This window comes from Schistosoma haematobium, chromosome 3 (assembly GCF_000699445.3).
Source record: "Schistosoma haematobium chromosome 3, whole genome shotgun sequence".
Taxonomy (NCBI): Eukaryota; Metazoa; Platyhelminthes; class Trematoda; order Strigeidida; family Schistosomatidae; genus Schistosoma; species Schistosoma haematobium.
This window is the reverse complement of record NC_067198.1, coordinates 38,846,825-38,857,026: the sequence shown is the minus strand read 5'-3', so window position 1 is coordinate 38,857,026 and position 10,202 is coordinate 38,846,825.

The following is a 10,202-nucleotide window of genomic DNA, read 5'->3' as shown; positions in this document are numbered from 1 at the left end:
CAAACGGTTGAAAGAGATGCGTAGCACGACGTACTCACTTGTGTTGTGATATGAATGCGTAGCCGAGCGTCTTTACCTAAGTTCGTCCAGTAAAACTAACGTGGTCAGTATCAAATGTTGAAGACTTGCCAATCTATTTATTTAGGGGAAATATTTGCCGTTACAACCTTCTCCTAGTATTACATGTTGAATGTCAATCTTCTCAGAAATTATACCCTCAGCGTCGAAGATCGTCTGGTTAGGAACCAATACCACTACAGAGATACTGGTGCAGATGACTGCGGTTATTTTCCATCGGCTTTCATACTTCTTGTTCGTCGATTCTGATGGTGCATTTCTTCTACACAGTGGACAAGTGTACCAGATCCACAGACAGGGGTAAAATGAAACAGATCAGGCTAAACGTAGGTGGTATTTTTTATTTCTTTACGAAACAGATGTTGATTGACAGATCGGATAAACGAGAAATAATTAATTAGTAAATCTTAACTTCAAAATACCCATCTAAATCATAACCATGTCATTTAAGAAAATCAGATGAGAGGGACGAACAAAAAGCTTAAGTTCTGAGCACTATAATGCATAAATCGGGGAATCAAATGGTTTTATGTGTCACTCATAATGATGCTGTGACTTCTCATTCATATTTTCGAATGCTTTCAGCTAAACTTTGTTTCAAGTGTTAAAAATTTTCATTGAATTAAAAAACAGATATATGAACGTTGTTCTTTTCCATGGTAGTGTAAACATCTTCATAAAACCAATTAGATCATGGATTGATAGGTAGGACTTTAGGTTGTAGTGACTCACATTTATCACGAGAACACGACTGGTTTAATATAAACAATTATTATTATAACCGACTGTACCAGTGTTTGTTTTAACGTGCTTTGTTTGACTGTGCTAATGACAGCTATTTTGTGCTACCATTCTTTTACTTACACTTGGATTGTAACTTCGCGCGAATTCGGTTACGTTCTGTAACCAAGCTTGTATCCTGGCACGATCTCGGTATCCTTTCGATGCCACGAGATCGCCAGCAAATATAACTCGACTTGGTCCATTAATTATCTTCTGATATTTGGCTTCTCGGAGATTTTATGGGTTTCTTTGGTTACGTCCAACCTTCGCCTTCTGATTTATTTGGCACGTGTTTCTCTGTAGCGGTGTTCATAGTTAACCTCAACTCGACACCACGCTACAAGGTTATGATAATGTACCACTTACTAACTAATCACAGTCTTCAGTCCATATATATATAAAGCACATCAACATATCATCTTAATTTGATCATGCTTGTAATGAGACAACTTGTACATTAGTGGAGTTAACGAACACTACAAGTCCCAAGAATATCGTCCTTTTACCTTACAAATTTGAGTTTGTTAGTGGCAATGAATGTAAAAACTAAATGGTGAGATGGGATGAATATGTTCTCCATCCTTCTTCTAAGTTGCTTTGTGAAGTATCTTAGATGTGGTTTGATAATTACACTCTATCAGGAAATTGTTAAACTTTTATTTAAATTAACACTGAAATCACTGCGCTAGTGGAGAAATGCTCATAATTTTGTTATGGTTTTTTAAAAACATTTTGCAGTTGAGGTGGTTTTTCGCATGGAATATCCTTATTTTAATTCAGAAATGTACTTAACTATATAAATGTGTATATTTGTGAAGACTAGCTCTGGTTGTTTAAGATCAGGTTGCTTATTCGTTTCGAAGGTCACATGCTTTAAAATGAGATGATTTAGTCTGAAAGCTAAGTATGTCCATTGCATTCATGTCTACAAGGAATTAAAACTAAGACTATTAACATGCCTTTTAATAGTACTAAGGAAAGAAAAATGACTCTGTCAGTATGTCTAGCTTCAAATAACAAATTAAGGGTTAAATCTGCTGAATGAGAACTAATTACACAACCTGAGTGCAAATTCACTGATTGCAGTTAAAGTGGGTCACAAACCCCATTATACAAACGAAATACTACCATAACGAATGAGCATTTATGAATCTTCACTTAATGGTAGTGATAAGTAATTGGGACCAAGAATTGTAACCTAACTAAATTATTTTAAAAAAAGAGAAACCGTTCATAAATAAGTCTAGTAATTTGGATAATTTTTGGACAAGGAAAAGTAGGAAAGTTCACATATTGGTGTTGATGAAACAATTGTTCTAGGCAATTTAAATCCACATGTAGCTGAGGAATTAAGTATGAAACGTATTTTGGACAGCAATATCTAGGTGTAATTTTTGCATTTGTTTCTTCCACTACTTACTCACTGAAGTATCAAGATTATTGTTATGGCACTGCATCTATCAAACTGAATACATCCTGTTAATTCTTTCGAGGCGTCCAGCTACTCAATTGAAGCATTCATGAAACTGCAGTTCGTTTTGTGCGGCCCTTTATTTTGTTGTCATTTAGATCGAACGATGTTTGTTGACGGGCTCTCCACTTTAGTGGCCCGAGTTCTGACTCCAAGTAGATAGCATGAATGATTGCTGTCGAGATATATATGTCGCCTATCCTCGTATGTCTTTATCGACTTAATCCGCGTTCAGTGAATAACGGAATTAAATAAGTCAAATAACGAGAATGGACTTTTGAATACATATATTTTGGAACAACATATATAAGCGAACAATTGTTTTCAACTAGATCGTCATCAGGCTCTACTGTAATATACATGAATATTTATACGAAAATGTAAACCAATCGAGGGAATATGGGTCAATATGAAGTGAGTGGAATAGAACTAAGCAAAACGACGAGCAGTGGAAATAGCGGGTAAGCCAACTCTACTTTAGTCAAGCGTTAATCAATATTTATTGGCACACAAAAATAAGTTACAGACATGTGATGAGTAATGGGATAAGAAGTGTACACATAGATATGCGCTCATATATTATGAGAAATAGAACTATTAAGTGAGAAGTGAATAAGAATAGAGATGTAAACAAACTTAACAGATATAATAAGAAATAGTTCATACATAAGTTTTTGGATTAATCACTTCCGTATAATGAAAATAGGGAAAAGAAGGATAATGAGGTGAAATGTGACATGCTGAAATCCATAAAGTTAAATAAAAAGAATGATATGGTCAATTATAATAAAGTGGATCATTTAGAGAATCAACGTTTTGTTCCGTAAATAATTTAGACTCATTACTTCTAAATAATTATATGTATTAGTTTGATTTGAACATTTAAGAATATGGTGTGGTTGACAGGACGAATTATACTAAGTTAATTTCTATAATACTATCAGTTGGCTGTATTTCAGCTCGGAATATTTTGTAATATTACTTACGTTACTCGTTAGTAGTTCAAGTTGTAAAGTAAAATATGTTTATGCACCCTGACGAAGTGAATATTAATTAACTTATTAGTTAGTTAGATTTTTGCAACTCCGAAAGTAAAATTAATAAATCTCATGCAATTAGAATCTATTTATATCATAAATACTGGGCGATTTGAGAAAATGTTCAAATTACAAAAATATGGATAAAATTATTATTTGAACTTATTAAATAGGTTCAATTTCTATGATCTTATCAATCTCTATCTTGACACTTCGCTTTATTTTGATCTTATTTTTCTAGGTTTGGTACGATTAATTTTATTCTATTTAACTTTTTATCTTTTTAGTTTCCAATTTCTTTATTGATTTGACATACGAAATGAAAGCTATTTTCTCAGATTATGTATTGTATTTTTATGAGTATCCCTCACTAATTCTCGTCACTGTATATAGATCTATGTAAATTTATAGAGGATACCAATAGTAAAGATATCTTCAAAAGCATTTTGTGATAATACTCCTTCTTTATTAAAATTTATGTGTCATATGATTAGTTTCGGATTAGTCTCTTTCCTTTCTAAGATTTGAACGTATATCATTTCTTTACTCATTGGATCATATAGACTTTGACGTTGTGCTGAATAACTAAGTGGATATATGGTACACTGTACATCACCATACGAGAGTGTATACTATATACTGAAAGGTTCACACATAGAGCTCTATTTTGCGTTAACTTGATGTGTGTGCCTTTTTTGCAGATAGGGTCCTCATAGGTGTCTTCGAAGTATTGCTCGTATATCCTGGGACCACCGAGTAAGCAATGCAGTTGTTGGGAAACGGGTACTAGGTAAGGATGGCAAATCGATTGATGAAGTGGTGGAACGTCATCAGTTGAGATGGCTGGGACATGCGTTACGTATGCAGAACCACCGACTGCCTCGACGTGAGATGTTTTCTGGTGTAGGAGTAGGTTGGAAGAACGCTAGTGGCGGTCAGACCAAAACATGTCACAAATCCATGAAGTCATTAACAAGTGGACTATGACATGTTGGTAGGTGTCGACTACCTGATTGGGATCCTCGAGACAATGGCAACCGATGGTTAGAAATCTTGAATGACATGGCTCAAAATCGTTTGCAATGGCGCAGGTGCATACACTCTTTGTGTTCTCCCAAATTCTAATCTTCCGAATTTTTTGTGTCCCTTTTTTTCCTCTCTCCAAATTTATTTGACTGGATTGTACTCCTTGAATAACATCTTCAAACCCTAATGTTTCCGATTACTGGTTATACTTTTACCACCTCTACTACTATGGGATTTGAATTGACAACTGTATCTCTGTGCTAATGTGGTGTGGCAACTCGAACTGATGTACATACGTACGAAGTTTTACGTTGATACTGACTGACTGACTCCAATCAATAGTACATAAAACCTCAGAGTGAGCACAAATTCACTTAAGAGTTTATCAAATTTTTTGTTAAATCTTATAACCTTGGAGGTATTGATCATTATTCAGATCAGTCCTTTGAATTTAAACGAAGGTTTCATATTTCACTGTTTTAATATAATATTCAGTGTAGTCATATAAAACCAGGATAAATACGCTAAGCTTTTAACTTTATTGAATCGATCTGCATGCCAAGATGCTGATCGCTATGATATTTTCGTAATTCATATATAGGTCATCACACAGTTATGTTAGGAGAATAATAAATACCTGACGTTTTGAATGTTCACACAAATATATCAGACAAGCAAATATCAACATTAAATTCACTAAAACAAATGCCAACTGTATTTTGTTTTCCATCTACAAATGAATGACAGTTGTCTATTAATAGTTTTTTTGTGTATGTACCAGTTGTTTCAATCCATTCTCTTTACCCATTCTGTTGAACAATATAGAATAGGAAAAGACGGAATTTAACATTAAGTATAATTGAATAAAATGAAATCATGTTCAACAAGAAACGTATATCCTAAAATGTTTGTACATTATTGAATATGAATAAAATATTATATAAGCTAACTTAAGATAGGGTACTTAAAGAGTATTATAATTCAAATATCCTGAAAATGTAAATAACTCTCATTTGTATGTATCCTGGAGTAAGAATCAGTTTTAGTGTAACTTGCAGTTTAAACAACATTTTAAGGTAGATAATAAATGATACTTCGTTGTCACTACCGATAACTGTAAGGTAATTTAAATGATTGAGTGTAAAATTGTTAGCATTGTTATTCTGTTCATGGCAGAGAATAATTCCCCACAGTATTTTATTTTGTTTTTTTTAACTTTTAGCCATGAGAACTAGACAGCTGAAAAGTTTCTTCCATCTCCTTTTCTCTGAGATTGTTGTAAATGTATGATCATGATAAACTTATTCATGTATTTTATTGGGTTAAGTGGATATGGTGGGTTTAAGTGAATAAATCTTCTCAGGGTAGACAACATTATTATTTCGTAACTGAGAAAATGAGGTTTTTCAAAACATTATTAATAGTAGGAAGTTCGGTATTTATAATTATCTAAACTTCACAAGTTGAAATCATGAGTCAATTGAAGCTAGACCACCATGGAAAACCTGGAAGCACTGGACGGCCGTTTCGTCCTGGTATGGGACTCCTCAGCAATGTGCACCCACGATTTCAACCAGTGAAACGACTAGAAATGTATGATCTAACAGAAAGTTTCAGTAAGAGTTCAAAGATGAATTCTATCAATGAATACTGAAAAGAATAACGTCTAAGTTTAAACCCTTAACATATTACATCCTAAAACTTCTTTACTAACAATAATAGATTCTAATGTGTTCTCAAACCTAAATAGTCAACTTACTGTAGTACTTACTTAAGTACTAGCAAATATCAAAGCATCCAATGATCTTCTATTTACAATAGATCAAATTAAATAAACAATCTCATTTAGAATTCACTTTAATTGCACAAGCTAATTCTTTCTGAATATTGTACAAAATGACTTCTATTCCGATTTTTGTATTGATATATCATTAGTAATAAATAATCTACAGATTTGTATCCCTTCATTTACCATATATTACTTAATTTATTATTATTTGGCCTAAATTACGTCAACAGTCATGTACAGAAATTGTTTTTTTAAAGTGACACCATGCTATTTGTTCACTTTACTATCTACTGCGAAAAATAGAAATTATTGATTTAGACCGCGTGATATATGGCTAAATAGTAGTTGGTGTCAATTAGCAACATTTTACTAATGACTAGATTTTGGTCATTTTTGACTTACTTTTTTCACGTTCATTGGTTAATAGATAAATGAAAACACCTTTCGTATGATTTCTTTGAATAAACAGAACATAAATAATCCGTGTCGGGTAGAGACAGGTATCTACCTTAGTAGAATAGAAGATGGTCGCACAATTTCGTGGATTGGTTGAAGTTAGACATTAACACCGTTGGATACCGGCTCATTGGCCTAGAGGATAAGCGTTCGTACGTGAGACTGAAGACCCTGAGCTGGACTCCCTCGAGCGGGATCGTGGATGTTCACCTCTGCGGAGTTCCACAATAGGACGAAACGGCTCTCCGGTACTTCCAGGTTTTCAGTGGTAGTTCAACAATAATCGGTTCATGATCTCAATCAAAAACATAAATTTCGGTTTAAATGTAGTTATAATTAATGGTAATTTCACTATTGTATTTGTTTTAACGGTTGAATCAATTTGTAGCAAATGAATATGTAGTTTAAGTTCACGAAGATTTTTAGTAGTATGGACCATAATTTGCAAATAATCTTCAACAGAAATTGTTAGCAGTTCGAAAACAGTAGAAAGGCATGGAGTGTTTGACAGTCTTTTAGCTTTGTTTAGCCTTGTAGCAAACACGAAATATTTAGACCAATGAATTGAAGTGCAGCTGTCTGAATTTTTAATTTCTCTTGATTTGTAGCGTTACATAAATCTTATTAAATGTGACCAATGAGTTACTATCTCACTACTTACTTGGTTGATTTCACATGTTACCAATTTGCACTAGGATGTTGATTAGTCCAAATCAACATAAGTCTCTAGTGAAGTTATTAACAAAGAGGAAATTAGATGATCTGTCTATATACCGACGTCAAGGCAGTTCTACTGTACGGATTTGAAACTTGGAGAACTACAACAACCACCACCAAGAAGTTACAAGTATTTATACATAGTTGTCTACGCAAGATACTCAACATCCATTGGCCGGATACCATCAGCAACAGCCTTTTGTGGGAGAGAACAAACCAGCTTCCAGCTGGAGAGGAAATTAGGAAAAGACGATGGAAATGGATAGGATATACATTATGCAAATCATCAAACTGCATCACGAGGCAATCCCTAACTTGGAATCGTGAAAAGGAACGGAAAAGAGGAAGGCCAAAGAACACATTACATCGGATAATAGAAGCAGATATGAAAAGGATGAATAACAACTGGAAGGAGCTGGAAAGGACTGCCCAGGACAGGGTTGGATGGCGAATGCTTGTGAGGGGCCTGTGATCCTTCACGAGGAGCAACAGGCGTAAGTAAGTAAGTCTATATACCGAATAAGTCGGAGTTATGAAATTATACCAAGAATAGAATACAATGAATCAATTATATCATATTCACTGTGATAATTAAGAATATCTATGCTTACCATTGTACAGCGTTTTGAGTGCTGTTGAATTTCAAATTAGAGCTAAAGGTCTATCCACTATATCACCTGTTTAAATGGTTGTCAGAGTGATGATGATTCCTGGTGGAAATCATTTTTAGAGTCATCAAAATGCCTGAAAAATTGTCTAAATAAAGTGGACTATTATTTGTTCAAAATGGTCTGAACAAGAAATCCTTATTCCAAAAACCAAATATCTCTATAAAAATCGATTATATTTTCTAAAAAAAAACTGACTCTAGCGTCAATTTTAGAGTTGTGAAATTGAATATTTCTCGAAATCTTTACTCGGATCAAATAGGAATGAGTGTTTTATATTACTGTATTATATCGTTTTATTGTATGCGTACTGTTAGTCTATTCTCTATATCATAAATGGACGGTTCTTAAGGACATGTCGAAACATTGTAATTATACTCATATAATTTTTCATGCATAGTTATCTATTGAAACGATTAACAAACCCTTCACTTTCGTTTGTCTTTTAAATTGTTAGTGGATAGGTCAAGAACTATTGCAGGCTTAGTAAAAGTTTGGTTGAGTCATAGTTGTGTTGGGTAAATTTTTAGTGTATGCTACCTATATTTGTCGATATAAATAGTATATAACACCAGTCAGAAAAGGAATACCTGGAAATAAGAGGTTGAGACGATACAGCTGAAAAGAACAGAAATGTAAACAGAGAATAATTCTGATAACAGCAGGAATGAAAGAACGATAAAGTTTTGAATAGACAGTTGATGGGAGATGTGCAAATGAAGTATTTAATGTATAGTTTTTTTCAGGTGCATCCAACTGACGAGTCCCGAATAGGACGAAACGCGCGTTCTCAATTTCTTTGTTAGCCACCATCCATCTTTGCTTATAATGCTAGTGACTTAAATCACAGGATGCACATATGCCAATAACAGATTGGTCGATTTCAGTCCTAAACATCAATGGGAAGATTCAAGTAAGCAACAATTGTGGATTGGTTGAAGTCATACCTCAGTTCCGTTTGATTCCAGCTTAGTTGTCCAAAGGTTAGGTGTTCGCACGCGAGACCGAAGGTCTTGAGTCCGGGTCCTGTGTGCCGGATCGTAAGTGTGCACTTCTGAAGAGTCCGGTACTACGACGACACGGCTATCCAATGCTTCTAGGCTTTTAATGGTGATCTAGCATTGATCGATTCATGATCTCAATTAAAAGTCAAGCAACCTCTACAACCCTATACTAATAATAATTTATTTATTTAATAAAGTATTATTATCTATTAGCTGGTGCTTTGCATTCAATTCACTAATTACAGTTATACCAAGTTAATTGTACAACAATGAAATTTGCTTGGCCATATTCAAGATTTTAACTACTTGTATTTGTTAATTTGTAGGATCTTTCACATGATCTGGTAAAAATATTGAATCACCTGTGTTTCGTATATATATATAGTAACTAAAAAATCACTGTTTGAGTAGCGTTTCCAAAATTTATAGGTTATATCTAAAACATTCAGTTGGTATTGTTTTACTTGTATCTTCCCGTTGTTATTTAGGACTGTAATTGATCAGTCTCATGTTAGCATATGTGCATCCTGTGAGGATTGCCTCAATAAAGCCTTAAGTCACAAGCGTTTTCAGCAAAGATAGATAGTAGCTAGCAGTGGAATCCAGGACGCACGTTTCGTCCTATTCTGGACTCGTCAGCTGGATGTACCTGCATATCAGAGTTGACGTTCACTCTGGGACTCGAACCCAGTACCGTTCGCTTCAAACACCACCGCGTTATGCACTTAGGTAGTGAATCCTGCTAGCCACTGGCTTGTGTAATGAGGTGAAGTTTAAATCCGCTTTGTGTTGTTTTACTTGTATCTTATCTTTGTTATTTAGGAATGCAATTGATCAGTCTCATGTTGCCATATGTGCATCCTGTGAACATGAACTCTGCGATGCAGGTACATCCAACTGACGAGTCCCAAATAAAACGAAACGCGCGTTCTGGATTCCATTGCTAGCCACTATCTATCTTTACTTATATCTAAAACAGTTACAGGATTCTTACTTTCACTCGTTCAATGTATATATATATATTTTTTGCTGGGTACTAAGAAAAGAAAAAGAAGTAATTCCTATTTAAACTACAGTTTATGGTATTTAATGTTAAAAGATTATTGTGTTAAAGGTTTTATCTCTATCAGACTTAAATAATTTACATCGTCTTATTATCTATGGGCAATGAAA